We start from the raw sequence: 11,946 nt of genomic DNA, 5'->3' as shown, positions 1-11,946 counted from the left end.
ATGGGTATGTAGTTGATTAACTGGTCTTCCCCAGGATTACACTAGTTTTTTCTGGTTTTAAATGAGAAAAAAAGCATTGCCTATTCTTAATACAAATTCACTAAGCAGGGGCAGTGCTCTTTATTTAAAATTGCTCTTATGGTTTTCGATTCATCTGACAGAAAAAAACAGTTTAACATGGATGAAATTCATAGGGTGGGTTCACCTAGTGAATTTATGAAACATTAAGATTATAAATCCTGTGATGTGGAATGGGTCTAAATTTATGGCAACTTTTCCTTACCTTTAAAAAATATTGAAGATTGGTACGCTGAGTGGACAGAAATCATGGGATACATACCTAGTAACGGGTAGGCCCACCTTTTGCATGGATAAGGGCAGTCACATTAGTAGAGGCATATGATGCAAGAAAGCAAGCTTATGCATCATCAACCAAATGAAAAAAAAAAAAAAAAAAAAACAAGCTCCTGTTTCATCCCTCTGTTCGTTCCAAGTACCTGTCCAGCTCAGCCTTAAATTTATAGAGGCTAACAACTTCCACAACAAAGGATGGAAGTCTGTTCCACCAACCAACCACCCGCTGGCTAAAGGCAAACTTCTGCACGTCTATCCTACATCTGTCTTTCCTCGATTTGAATTTATGCCCTCTCAAATGATTATTCTGAGCAAGAGGAAGAATTCAATCAGCATTGAACATGCTCAAACCATTCAAGGCTTTATACACCTCAATCAGATCATCTCGCAGGTGCCTATTCTCCAGACACTAATTTGCAAAATTTAAGCCTTTCTTTGTTCCATTCACTAATCTTGTTACTCTTCTGTGTACTCATTCCAACAGCTTTACATCCTTCTTAAAATGAGGCCTCCAGACCTGTATACAGTACTCAAGGTGTGGCCTGACCATTGCCTTATATAAGGGGATAATCACCTCCTTATCCCTGCTAGAAAAAGTCCCGTATATCATTGACAAGACACTATGAGCTACTCTTGCAGACTGTCTGCATTGCTCAGAAAACTTCATATTACCTCACTGTTAGGAAAGTTGGACTGGAGAAAGTCAAAGAGCTCCAAGTGATTAGTGGAGTTGGGAGAATGGTAGAGACAACAGATGAATTTGACACAATGATGTAGAGAGATTTTAAGCAGAGAAGATCAAAGAGAGGAGATTCCAAATTGCCAAGTCTCTGACAGGGAATATCAGAACGGACATATGCACAAGTACCACCTTTGAGACGAAAGGAATCATACAGTGAATAATTTGGGCATCTGAGATGAGCAGTAGTTGAATCAAACAATAACTGAGATTCTGTCAGAAAAAGTACAAGGGGTTTGGCAGACTGCAAGTGGAAATGGACATCGTTGAGATTAGAATTGAGACCACGTATATTTGTGAAATGAATTAGGATCCATACTGACATTGAATTACCGTCTATGTGAATGCAGTGCACCTATATACCTGCCAAGCGGTGGGTTCATTCACTAGCAAGAGGGGTGACAGCCCATGTTGCCCAGGAACCAGATATCCCATGAATTCTTTCCTTTCGGTTTAGATGCCGATAGAAAATCTGCACAATGGGATCTCCAAGGAAGGATAACATGCCTTACCTTCCTTTGGTAACCCATCTTCCCAGCAAAGGTAGGAGAATAAGCGTTATCAAACAATCTTGTATATATATATAAAACAAAACTGCACACAGTGTAAGACACTATGGTATGAGTTTTTATAAGAGGTTATAACAAAATTAATAAGAAAAGTATGCATTTTTTTTAATAAAAAAACTGTCTACTGTAGAACTGATTTGCTGGCATTAATGCCAGCACAAGTATTCCTAGCTCGTGCAAAGTGGCCCTACTATATAGTAATAATATACATGTATGACTTTCCATTAAGCAATTTCTCCAAGTTCTTGGCTTTCTGCTGCAATGTGTATTATGTTATGGGTCTATATGAGACCTTGAAGGACAGGGTGGATGCCCTCGAAGGAAATGAATTAAGGGGCCCATCAAGCTCTCAGCTGCCCACATCAACGCCAGAGCTTACACTTGGTCATCATGCAACACAGAGCCAGCCCCTAGGCAGAATGCGCTGGTCCCACAGGAACTAGTAGTTGTTGGTGACTCTATTGTGAGGGAAATGGGGAACATGCTTTGTAAAAAGGATAGGTGGAACAAGACCAGGGTATGTCTGCCAGGGGGCAAAGGTTGATGACGCAGAGCGGATATCTTTTAAGGGCACAAAAGGTGATATAGTTGTACACATTGGCACTAATGATATTAAGAGTAGGATAATGGTGGAATTACTTAATAAGTACAGGTCACTGTTGAAAAAAAGCTGTGAAGTAGGGTTGAATTTGAAAGTGTCTGCAATTCTGCCCAGACACGATAGGAGGGAGTATATGATGAGAGCCTTGTCGATCAATTCGGCCCTGGAAAGATTGTGCTAGGCTCAAGGGTTAGAATTTTTTTCAGCCAGGTCTGTACTTGTTAACAGGAGAGACTGCTTCTACAGGGATGGGATACACTTAAATAGAAAGGGTGCAAGAATATTTGCTGATGCTGTCGAGGCAGTGTTAGGTGGGTCGGAAAACTGCTAGTTTGGGGGGATACAAGGACTAATAGATTAACAGTAGCCACTGGCAGAGGTGGAAGTGATTCTTGCACAATTGAAATAAGCAGCAGCCTGGAAAACAAGATGCGGGATATTTCAGAGACAGCTGGGAGTCATCGCGGAACAAGTAAACACATGGGTTGTGTTAGGGCAGCTAAGAATAAGAACAGGTGCATGTATACTTGCATGTACACTAATGCTAGGAGCTTGGTAAATAAATTTGATGAATTTGAGGTATTGCTCAAAACATCAAAGGCAGATATTGTTGGGATATCAGAGACGTGGTGTCACACAGATATAAGGAATGCAGAACTGGAATTTGGGGAATACAATATGTATAGAAAGGATAGACAGGACAGGAGGAGTGGAGCGGTTATGCTATTAGTTAAAAAACACATAAAAGGAAGTGAAGCCAGTCGACATCGATGGACAGGGCAGTGTCGAGTCAGTTTGGTGTGACATAAGCATAGGGAAATCAAAATTGAGAGTAGGAGTGTGCTATAGGCCTAATGACTCTGATGAGTATAATAAGATACTGTATAGGGAAATAGAGTGGGCCAATAAATCTGAGAGTCTTATAATGGGGGATTTTAATTTCCCAGATATTGACTGGAATTTGTGGGTTGGTCACTCACATACCAGCAGGGCTTTTGTGGATTTATTGGATGATTGTTTTCTACATCAGCATGTTCAGGAGGCAATTAGAGGGAGCAATACCCTTGTCTGATTATCTGTAGTGATTCTTCATGCATTAAGAATCTGCAGATAAAGGAACCACTAGGTGGCAGTGATCACAGTGTGCTGAAATGGGATTTACTCAAGGAGGTAACTACCATCAGAGGTAAAGGGAAGGTTTTTTGCTTTCGAAAAGGCGATTATGATGGTCTGAGACTGTATTTAAATTCTATACAGTGGGACCAACTGATGATGTTACCAACAGCAAATTCAAAATGGGAAGCATTCAAGGAACTAATCTTGGAAGCTACCAGGCTTTACATACCAACCAAGAAATATTGTTCAAGGTTCAGGCCTAAATGGTTGTCAGATGAACTAATGAGACATATGGCAGAGAAGAAAAATGCATGGGATACATACAAATTAATGGGTGACATGGAAGCCTATGATAGATATAAGTTGGTCTATAACCAAGTCACAAAGGAGATTAGGCAGGCAAAGGCAGATTATGAGAAATCCTTGGCAAAGGATGCAAAGAAAAACAGAAAAGAGTTCTTTACCTATTTAAACTCAAGAAGGAAGGGATGAATCAGATTGATCCACTGGATATTGATGGTTCAACAGTTGAGGATCCTGTCAGTTTGTTAACAATCTAAATGAGTATTTTACATCTACATTCACACATGAGGAGTTATTCAGGAAGGGGAATGTCGTAGGTGAAGTAAACATTGGCAATGAGCTAGATGATTTTGTAATAACTGAGAGGAAAGTGGAGGAGAAATTGTTGAGGATAAACATAAAAAAGGCACCTGGGGTGGATGGGATCTATCCAGTTATATTAAAGGAGGCAGCAAAGGAAGTAAGCAAACCCCTAGCCATAATCATGAGAAGTTCTTTGGACTCGGGGGAGGTACCCATAGACTGGAGATGTGCAAATGTAACCCCAATTCACAAAGGAGGATCAAAGGCTGACACAAGTAAATATAGACCTGTTAATTTAACTTCTGTTCCACGAAAATTAATGGAGGCACTGGTTAAAGAAGCACTGCAGGATCATCTAGACAAGAATTCAGTTATAGCTCAGACACAGCATGGTTTTGTTAAGGGCAGGTCTTGCCTGACCAATTTGATTGGATACTATGATGTAGTCACAAAAGAACTGGATGCAGGGAATAACTTTGATATTATATATTTGGATCTTAGAAAGGCTTTTGATACTGTAGCACATGGAAGACTGCTGCATAAATTGGAGCAGTGTGGCATTGGAGGCAAATTGCTGCTATAGATAAAGGGGTGGTTGAGTGGCAGAAGACAGAGAGTGGTATTCAATGGACACTGTTCAACGTGGGCTAATGTTATTAGTGGAGTTCCTCAGGGTTCAATGTTGGGTCCGTTGTTGTTTTCTGTATTTATAAATGATATTGATGATGGTATATCGAGCTTAATGTCCAAGTTTGCAGACGATACAAAGATTGGCAGTGCAGACGAGCTGCAAGAGTAGATCATGGTGTCTTGTCAATGATATACAAGAATTTTTCTAGCAGGGATAGGGAGGTGATTATTCCCTTGTATAAGGCTATGGTCTGGCCACACCTTGAGTGCTGTATACAGGTCTGGAGGCCTCATTTCAAGAAGGATGTAGAGCTGCTGGAACGAGTACAGAGAAGGGCAACAAGATTAGTGAATGGAACAATGGGTTGCTCTTATGAAGGAAGGCTTAAGTTTTGCAAATTACAGAGTCTGGAGACTAGGCACCAGCGAGGTGTATAAGGCCTTGAATGGTTTGAGCATGCTCAATGCCGATGCGATTCTTCCTCTTGCTCAAAATAATCACTTGAGAGGGCATAAATTCAAATTGAGGAAAGACAGATGTCGGATAGATGTGTGGAAATTTGCCTTTAGCCAGCGGGTAGTTGGTTGGTGGAACAGACTTCCATCACCTGTTGTTGAAGTTAATAGCCTAAACAAATTTAAGGCTCAGTTGGACTGGTATTTCGAATGAACGGAGGGGTGAAATGGGAGTGGTGGTTTTTTTTTTTTTTTTCTGATGCTGAATAAGCTTGCTTTCTTGCATCATATGCCTCTACTAATGCTAATGCTATAATGCTGTTATCTATTTCATTTACACTTGGATGACTTAAGTGAGAGTCACTTTTGAAGTGAAACTTCTTTAAGTGTGCCCCAGAAAGTTTTCACATGGGAGTAACTTGCATTCATGGATTGAAAAAAATCACAAATTCTTTGATGCCCCACCATTGTTCCACTCCGTACCAGGCACAAGCAACGCATGACACAATCAGTATCCCTACGGCGTGGCCACAGCATAACTCACACGCATGTCACATTTAAGTTTTAAATCACTATATCTCAGCTAGCAGTCCAAAAATTTAAAAGCCAAAATCATTCGTCATTCTCTACTGTATTTCATAAAAAATTTCAATGGAAAAAAATTTATAATTCAACATGTCATAAAAGACATTAAATTATAAAATTCATACACCTCATTCTGCTGCCTCATACTATTGCCGATGCAGCACTTCTCGAGGAAAAGTATCATAAGCTACCGATGATTATGAGCAGAGATTTCAATGTAAATTTTCAAAATGACAACTGTAGCTGTTTGTTTCTGAATTCCTGCAACAAAAGTTTGGTCTATCCATGAACAATGATTTAACAACTAAATCTGGTACAACCATTGATTCAGTGACACAAAATTTGAAATTAATCCATTATATTTTAGCTATCATAAGGTAACTATATCGACATTACCATATTAAATCTATAAAATCTTTGTAATAAACTTGCAAAACAATTGTAAATCCACTGAAATAAAAAGAAGTTTCACTTAACTTCTGCTATGCATGTTAGGCACACACACAATTTTTTACTATTCTCAAAACTTAAAAGGTTTGTTAATGTTTTTGGACTTATTTTTCAATTTCTATAAACAAACTATTAAAATTTTTTTTCTAAATCAGAGTATCTCTGATAAATCTCACATTGTAAAACACCACAAAATTGCTTACTTTTTTTAATACAGGTCCACAATCCCTTACCTAAATTTCAAAAAGCTCTGAAAACTGAGTTTTTTTCATGGAACATCACTCGTGTGTGCACGACATGACCCAAGCAGGAGAGATGCATTAGTATCTTAGACAAGATATTTGTATTCTATTATAAATGAGCTGCAGTAATACAATAACTCAGACAATACCATATACATAGTTGCATTTTACTGTGTTGCCACATTAAGACAACAATTAATTGGTGAAATTTTCAAATACTTAAGTAACAATTTTAGAGAATTGTATATTTGTGACTTCTAAAATTTAAAAATTTGTGTTAAAAATATTTAACAATTATAAAACTTTTACATTTTCAACATTAGACAGTAATAAAGATTAATTTTAATATAAAAAGGAATTTAAATTCTTGAATCATACTAATATACATAATTAAGAAATATACATTAACAATATCTTATCAAGTATCACAAATGAATAAAATCTGGATATGTCTGTTTCCTGTCCATGTGCTTATACTATCATGCCATAGCATGCATAATACATTAAACAAGTTGATACATGAATAGCATTATGAGTTTTCTCAGGGCTACTATCAGCCACATGCATGCATGGCTACTGCTCTGATTTTTTTTTTTTTTTTGTGAACTTGAGTTGAATTTCACTGTGGAAATGTCAAAAAGCGCTGCAGATATCCCTATGGGTAACAGTGAGAAGAATAAAAGGAAACACTTCTCATTATCAGTAACTTAGAAAATGGAATTATTGCAGAAGCTTGATCATTTTTGTGTTTGTGCAATCTTACTGAATATGTGGAACCTACCCTCATATGTGACTTAAAGAAACAGACAAGTTGTTGAAGTTTTGCACTGGCAGTGATGACCATAACCTAATAAAAAATAGGAAAACTTTGCATATGGCAAAAAATGAAGATCTTGATTGTGCGCTGAAAGAGTCATTTGACAACAAAAAAGTGAACATATGCCACTAACTGGTCATTGGTCATGAATGTGAATATTTAGAAGCTTGGCTGCAGTAACATTAATGTTTGCTTACAGGGTGCTGCCACAGACCCTGCTAGGGTCTTACAGTAATGAATGGTATATGTACTGTACTACCATTCTGAAATTCTAAATTACAAAACACATCTGGCCCCAAGGGTTTCAACTAAGGGATTGTGGATCTGTATAAGGTTTTTCTACTTGATTATAGTATGTTGCATTTGACTGGACAAATGATCTCATTGATGAATATTCATATGTTGAAATTTAACATGCAAGCTAAAAATAAGAATTTCATAATTGTATAAAAATTGGTTAAGTCCCACATGTATATGCCTCATCCAAAGTTGCGATTCTCTTTATAAATGCTACCACAATAAATTTGGTGCATCTTTATACAGGTGTAGCAATGACCTGAAAAAAATAATAAAATTAGTGAAAGATATTTATATACTACAATGATATTTCTGATCTTAGGGACCACAGTCTGCACAAAACTTGATATTATATAAAGTCCAGCTCATTTACAGACTAACGAAAAAAAAAAATTAAATTATAGAGTAGACCATAAGGAATTGTAAGATATGGTTTCAATTCGGACTCCAGTGACAAAGAGTGAAAGTCAGTTCTATTATTTAAACTTCTGTGAGCTTTTTAAAGAAAGGTACTATCAATTAAGTCTATTATTAGGCCTTTGCTATTGTTTTATTAAATTTATGCTTATTTGATATTCATACCTTGCAATCATTTTTTTAATTGGAAAACTGAAATCGGCCAGTGCTTTTATTCTATAGTGTGCACTTACATAAGTAGTTATGTACGTACACAGTATAGAATAAAATCTGGAGTGGATAGAGTGCATAGACACCACACCAGTAAACTTTTGTGTACTGGTGTGGCTTCTATGCACAAACTGCAACTCTGAACCTCTGCTAAAAAATACACCACAGCAGATGTTATTCAACAATGGATGTGATATCTCAACAAAAGTTTCAGGATGGCTTACAAACTCATGGAATTGTCTTAATGAGCCACAAAAAAGAATAGCTTGTATCCTGCAATTCATCTGCAGAACCCCATGATGTTCTTTCACCAACTGTTTCTTGAGGTTGCTGAGTTAACAGGCAAAAACATTCCTAAGTGGATTGTGTTAAGAAGGCTCAATTCAAGTGGACTGTATGCAAGGAAGCCAGTGATTTGTATCTCATTAGCTCCAAACCACCAGAGAGCTTGTTGAAACTGGTGCAGCGAACGTTTGACTTGGATTCCCTGACAAATGGAGCACAATTCTGTTCTCTGATGAATTCCATTTTGGCTTACAAACAGATTCTAGACCTTATCTCATCTGGAGATGAAGAATGGGGTGCATCCCTCCAGCATCAGAGATAGGGGCACTTACAGTGTTCTGGTGTGGGAAAGAATAATGATCAATAGCCTGACCCCTCCATGTTTTTAATTGGGATACCATAACTGTGCAGAGGTACCAAGAACAGATATCTCCAAACCCTATGTGTAACTTTTTAGGGGTATGGTTGGCCCAGATTTTCTTTTCATGCACAGCGCCACTGCACATAGAGCTCAAGTGGTGGTGGATAAATATCCTGAAACTGAAGATATCCAATGACTGCCATGGCCAAGACTATTACCAGACTTAAATCTGGTGGAACATGTATGGGACGCCTTTGGGCATCACATTACATGCCAACAGCCAACCTCTCAGTCACTTGGTAAGCTAAGTTCTGCACTGGTGGAAGAATGGGATTTGCGGCAAACAGAACCTTATAGACACCCTTATATTGAGAATAGTTCACTGCTGTCAGGCCCATTTAGGTGTTGGAGGGATCATATGCTATACTGATATCATGTGACCTATTTTTGAACATCTTGTATCAACTTCTGTAATGTGACCTTTTTAGTAATTCTTATACAATCCATATTTACGCCCATTATAGCTGCCCAAAGTTTCTAGCTTCTTCCCAATTTCATCTTTATTCTGTGGTAAACCACCATACCAAATTTTGTCCCGCTTCATCACAAGCTGCACAAGTTACACCATGATTTTTAGATGTACTGTTAATTTTGTTGAGCAGTCTATTTATTAGTTTTTCATGTGTTCCTTTTGCTGTCTTAACTTTTGTTTATATAGTGGATGTGTTTAGGTATGGAGATTTCAAAGACAATGCTTCCTAACAGAGTATATTGTCACAACTAAGGTTTGGTGAAGGTCATCTAATAAGTATGGGTCTGTTTAGGACTCCATCTATCAGTGGCAGTGCCTGAAACCTTCATCCCTTTCCATTTGATAAAAGAAAGGGACAAAAATAAAATGTTTCTTTGACATTTTTCACATTTTATCATGCTCTCATGGTAGCGCAGTGCATTTAATCGCCACCTTCTCCACAGCATGTGGAAAAGGCAGAGGTTCAGATACCATCAATTATGAAAATTTATGGAATTTTCTCCTAATGTGGCTAAGTCAGTCAATCTCAGGCAAAGGCTGCATGGTTTTTTTATCTCAGCAAACAGAAAAACCAACCAATTATATACACAATTTACTAACATAATACACAAAGCACAATATAAGTCACTGATGCACCTCAAACCCTACAACCAATTTCCATGCTAAATGGAATGCTTAAATCAATTATATAGCATTCTTGTGCTTATCATATACTATAATTTCAGTCAAAGTAAAATCGTTGCTGTTTTCCGACAAGATTGCAGAATGTAACTTCTTCCTTGGAAGGCATTAAACTACACTGGTGTAAATGGGAAAGGCAGAAGAGAGATCTTTCAGATATCTCAGCTGCCCACTTATAAAAATGCACAGTTCTATCAATTTGGGAAGGGGGGGGCGGGAATATACAACGATTATCCTTTTACCTTCTTTTATTTGTAAAGAACATGAAACAGACTGTTGTAAGCATAGCTCAATGCTTATTTGTTTACAGAGAACATGCTGTTTTAAAACCTAACATTAATTTTTTTCTTTACTTGGAAAAAAAATACAAGGATAATCCATACACAGATCATTGGCAGCTTACTAGATAACTTAGAAACTTGCCTAAAACTCTGTTTTCATTTTTACAAAACTTGAAATACACCATATTTTTGAATGTACCAATAAATTTGTCCTTGCTACACAACTAATACCACTAATAGATAATAGAGGTGGCCGAGGAAGAAAACTGGGAAGTGGAGGTGGATGGGCAGGTGGTAGCTGTGGAGGTCCATAGGATCAGGTAATTGAGGTGACAATAATGGAGGAACAAGTGGAGGGAGAGAAGGAGGTTGTGGTTGGAGGTAAACTAGCTGGGGGTGGTGGTACCAATGGCTTTATTTTAGGATCTGCTTTAAAGCTAAACTGGAGAAAAAAATGCTTTGTTTCCCAATTCCACATTGACCAAAATTTACCATCGCTCTTATCAACTTCTCTTCTAGGCACTTTAAATGCAATGGTTTCATAAGGCTCAGCAGCAAATAAAAGATATTGCCATCTTCCGTCTGGAGGTTCCACCTTTTGTTCATAAGCTGACATGAAGTGGTGTCTTGGAGTTATGTCACTAATTTCAATATAGTCAATCTGAAATAAAAGAGACTGTCCATTTTCCTGTTCTCTCCACTTGGTCACTCTGTAACCATCTGTTCCAATTTTTACAAATTTTGATATCAACTCGTGGTTTTGCTGGAGCTGGCTGGGCAGGAGATCCTTTTGCTTCCTTTGCACCTGGCGCCTCTGTAGCCAGGTGGGCAGGAGCAGCAGTGCGTAGCACACGCTTCTTGATTAGACCGGGGTTCGAACCCGAGACCACCAAATACGGAAGATGCGGAAAGGTCAGGGAATGACCACCGCATATCCCCGCAGCAATATGGCCTTAGTTGCTAATGCTCCTAAAAACCAAAAAACAACAACAACAATCCTTTGCACCTCTTCTTGCCAAATTTGCCTGGTGCTTTTTTCCCTGTGTATGGGCCAGATAACTTCCTTCATTATTGTGAACAGTCAGACAGAGCTTGCATTCATAAGATCCTAAAATTAAAATAGTAAAAATGAACAAGTCAAAATGATGCTAATAAAAAATAAAAAAAATCTTTCAGTACTGAATGATTACATGTTGCAACTAGAATTCCAAAGGGATTCTAGTTGCAACATGTAATCATTCAGCACAGTAAAAATGTGCATGCCATAATGCACATTTTCACCTGACAGTAAAGGTTAGGTCTCACAATGGCTATAAATTGTCAATACTTATCCTATTTTCAGCCTATCCTCTTAATGGCACACAACATTAAAATTTAAAGATTATTAAATAAAAAAGTTATTGAAATAAAACACGCGTAAAGTGTCTCATTTTTGATGGCTAATTTTTCAGTCAAAGGAAGTGGATATTCTCATACTGGACCAGTTTTTCTAGAGAAGGTATAGTATTTTTCCCCACCCAAATTTTTTAAAATATATATAACTGCTCAACAGATCAAGCAATTTTCTTTTGAATGCACAGCTTCTTTTCATGTCCACATCCATACCAGACAATTTTTACCAAAACCTCCAAATTTCAATAGTTCATGCCTTCTGTTTTATTGAAAGTGTTACGAGTGGTAAAGATCCCACATTTCCCTTTTATATAAAAAAAAAAAA

This window comes from Mastigoproctus giganteus, chromosome 14, assembly GCF_048544385.1.
Source record: "Mastigoproctus giganteus isolate SK-2022 chromosome 14, ASM4854438v1, whole genome shotgun sequence".
Taxonomy (NCBI): domain Eukaryota; kingdom Metazoa; phylum Arthropoda; class Arachnida; order Uropygi; family Thelyphonidae; genus Mastigoproctus; species Mastigoproctus giganteus.
This window is presented reverse-complemented; position numbering follows the sequence as displayed.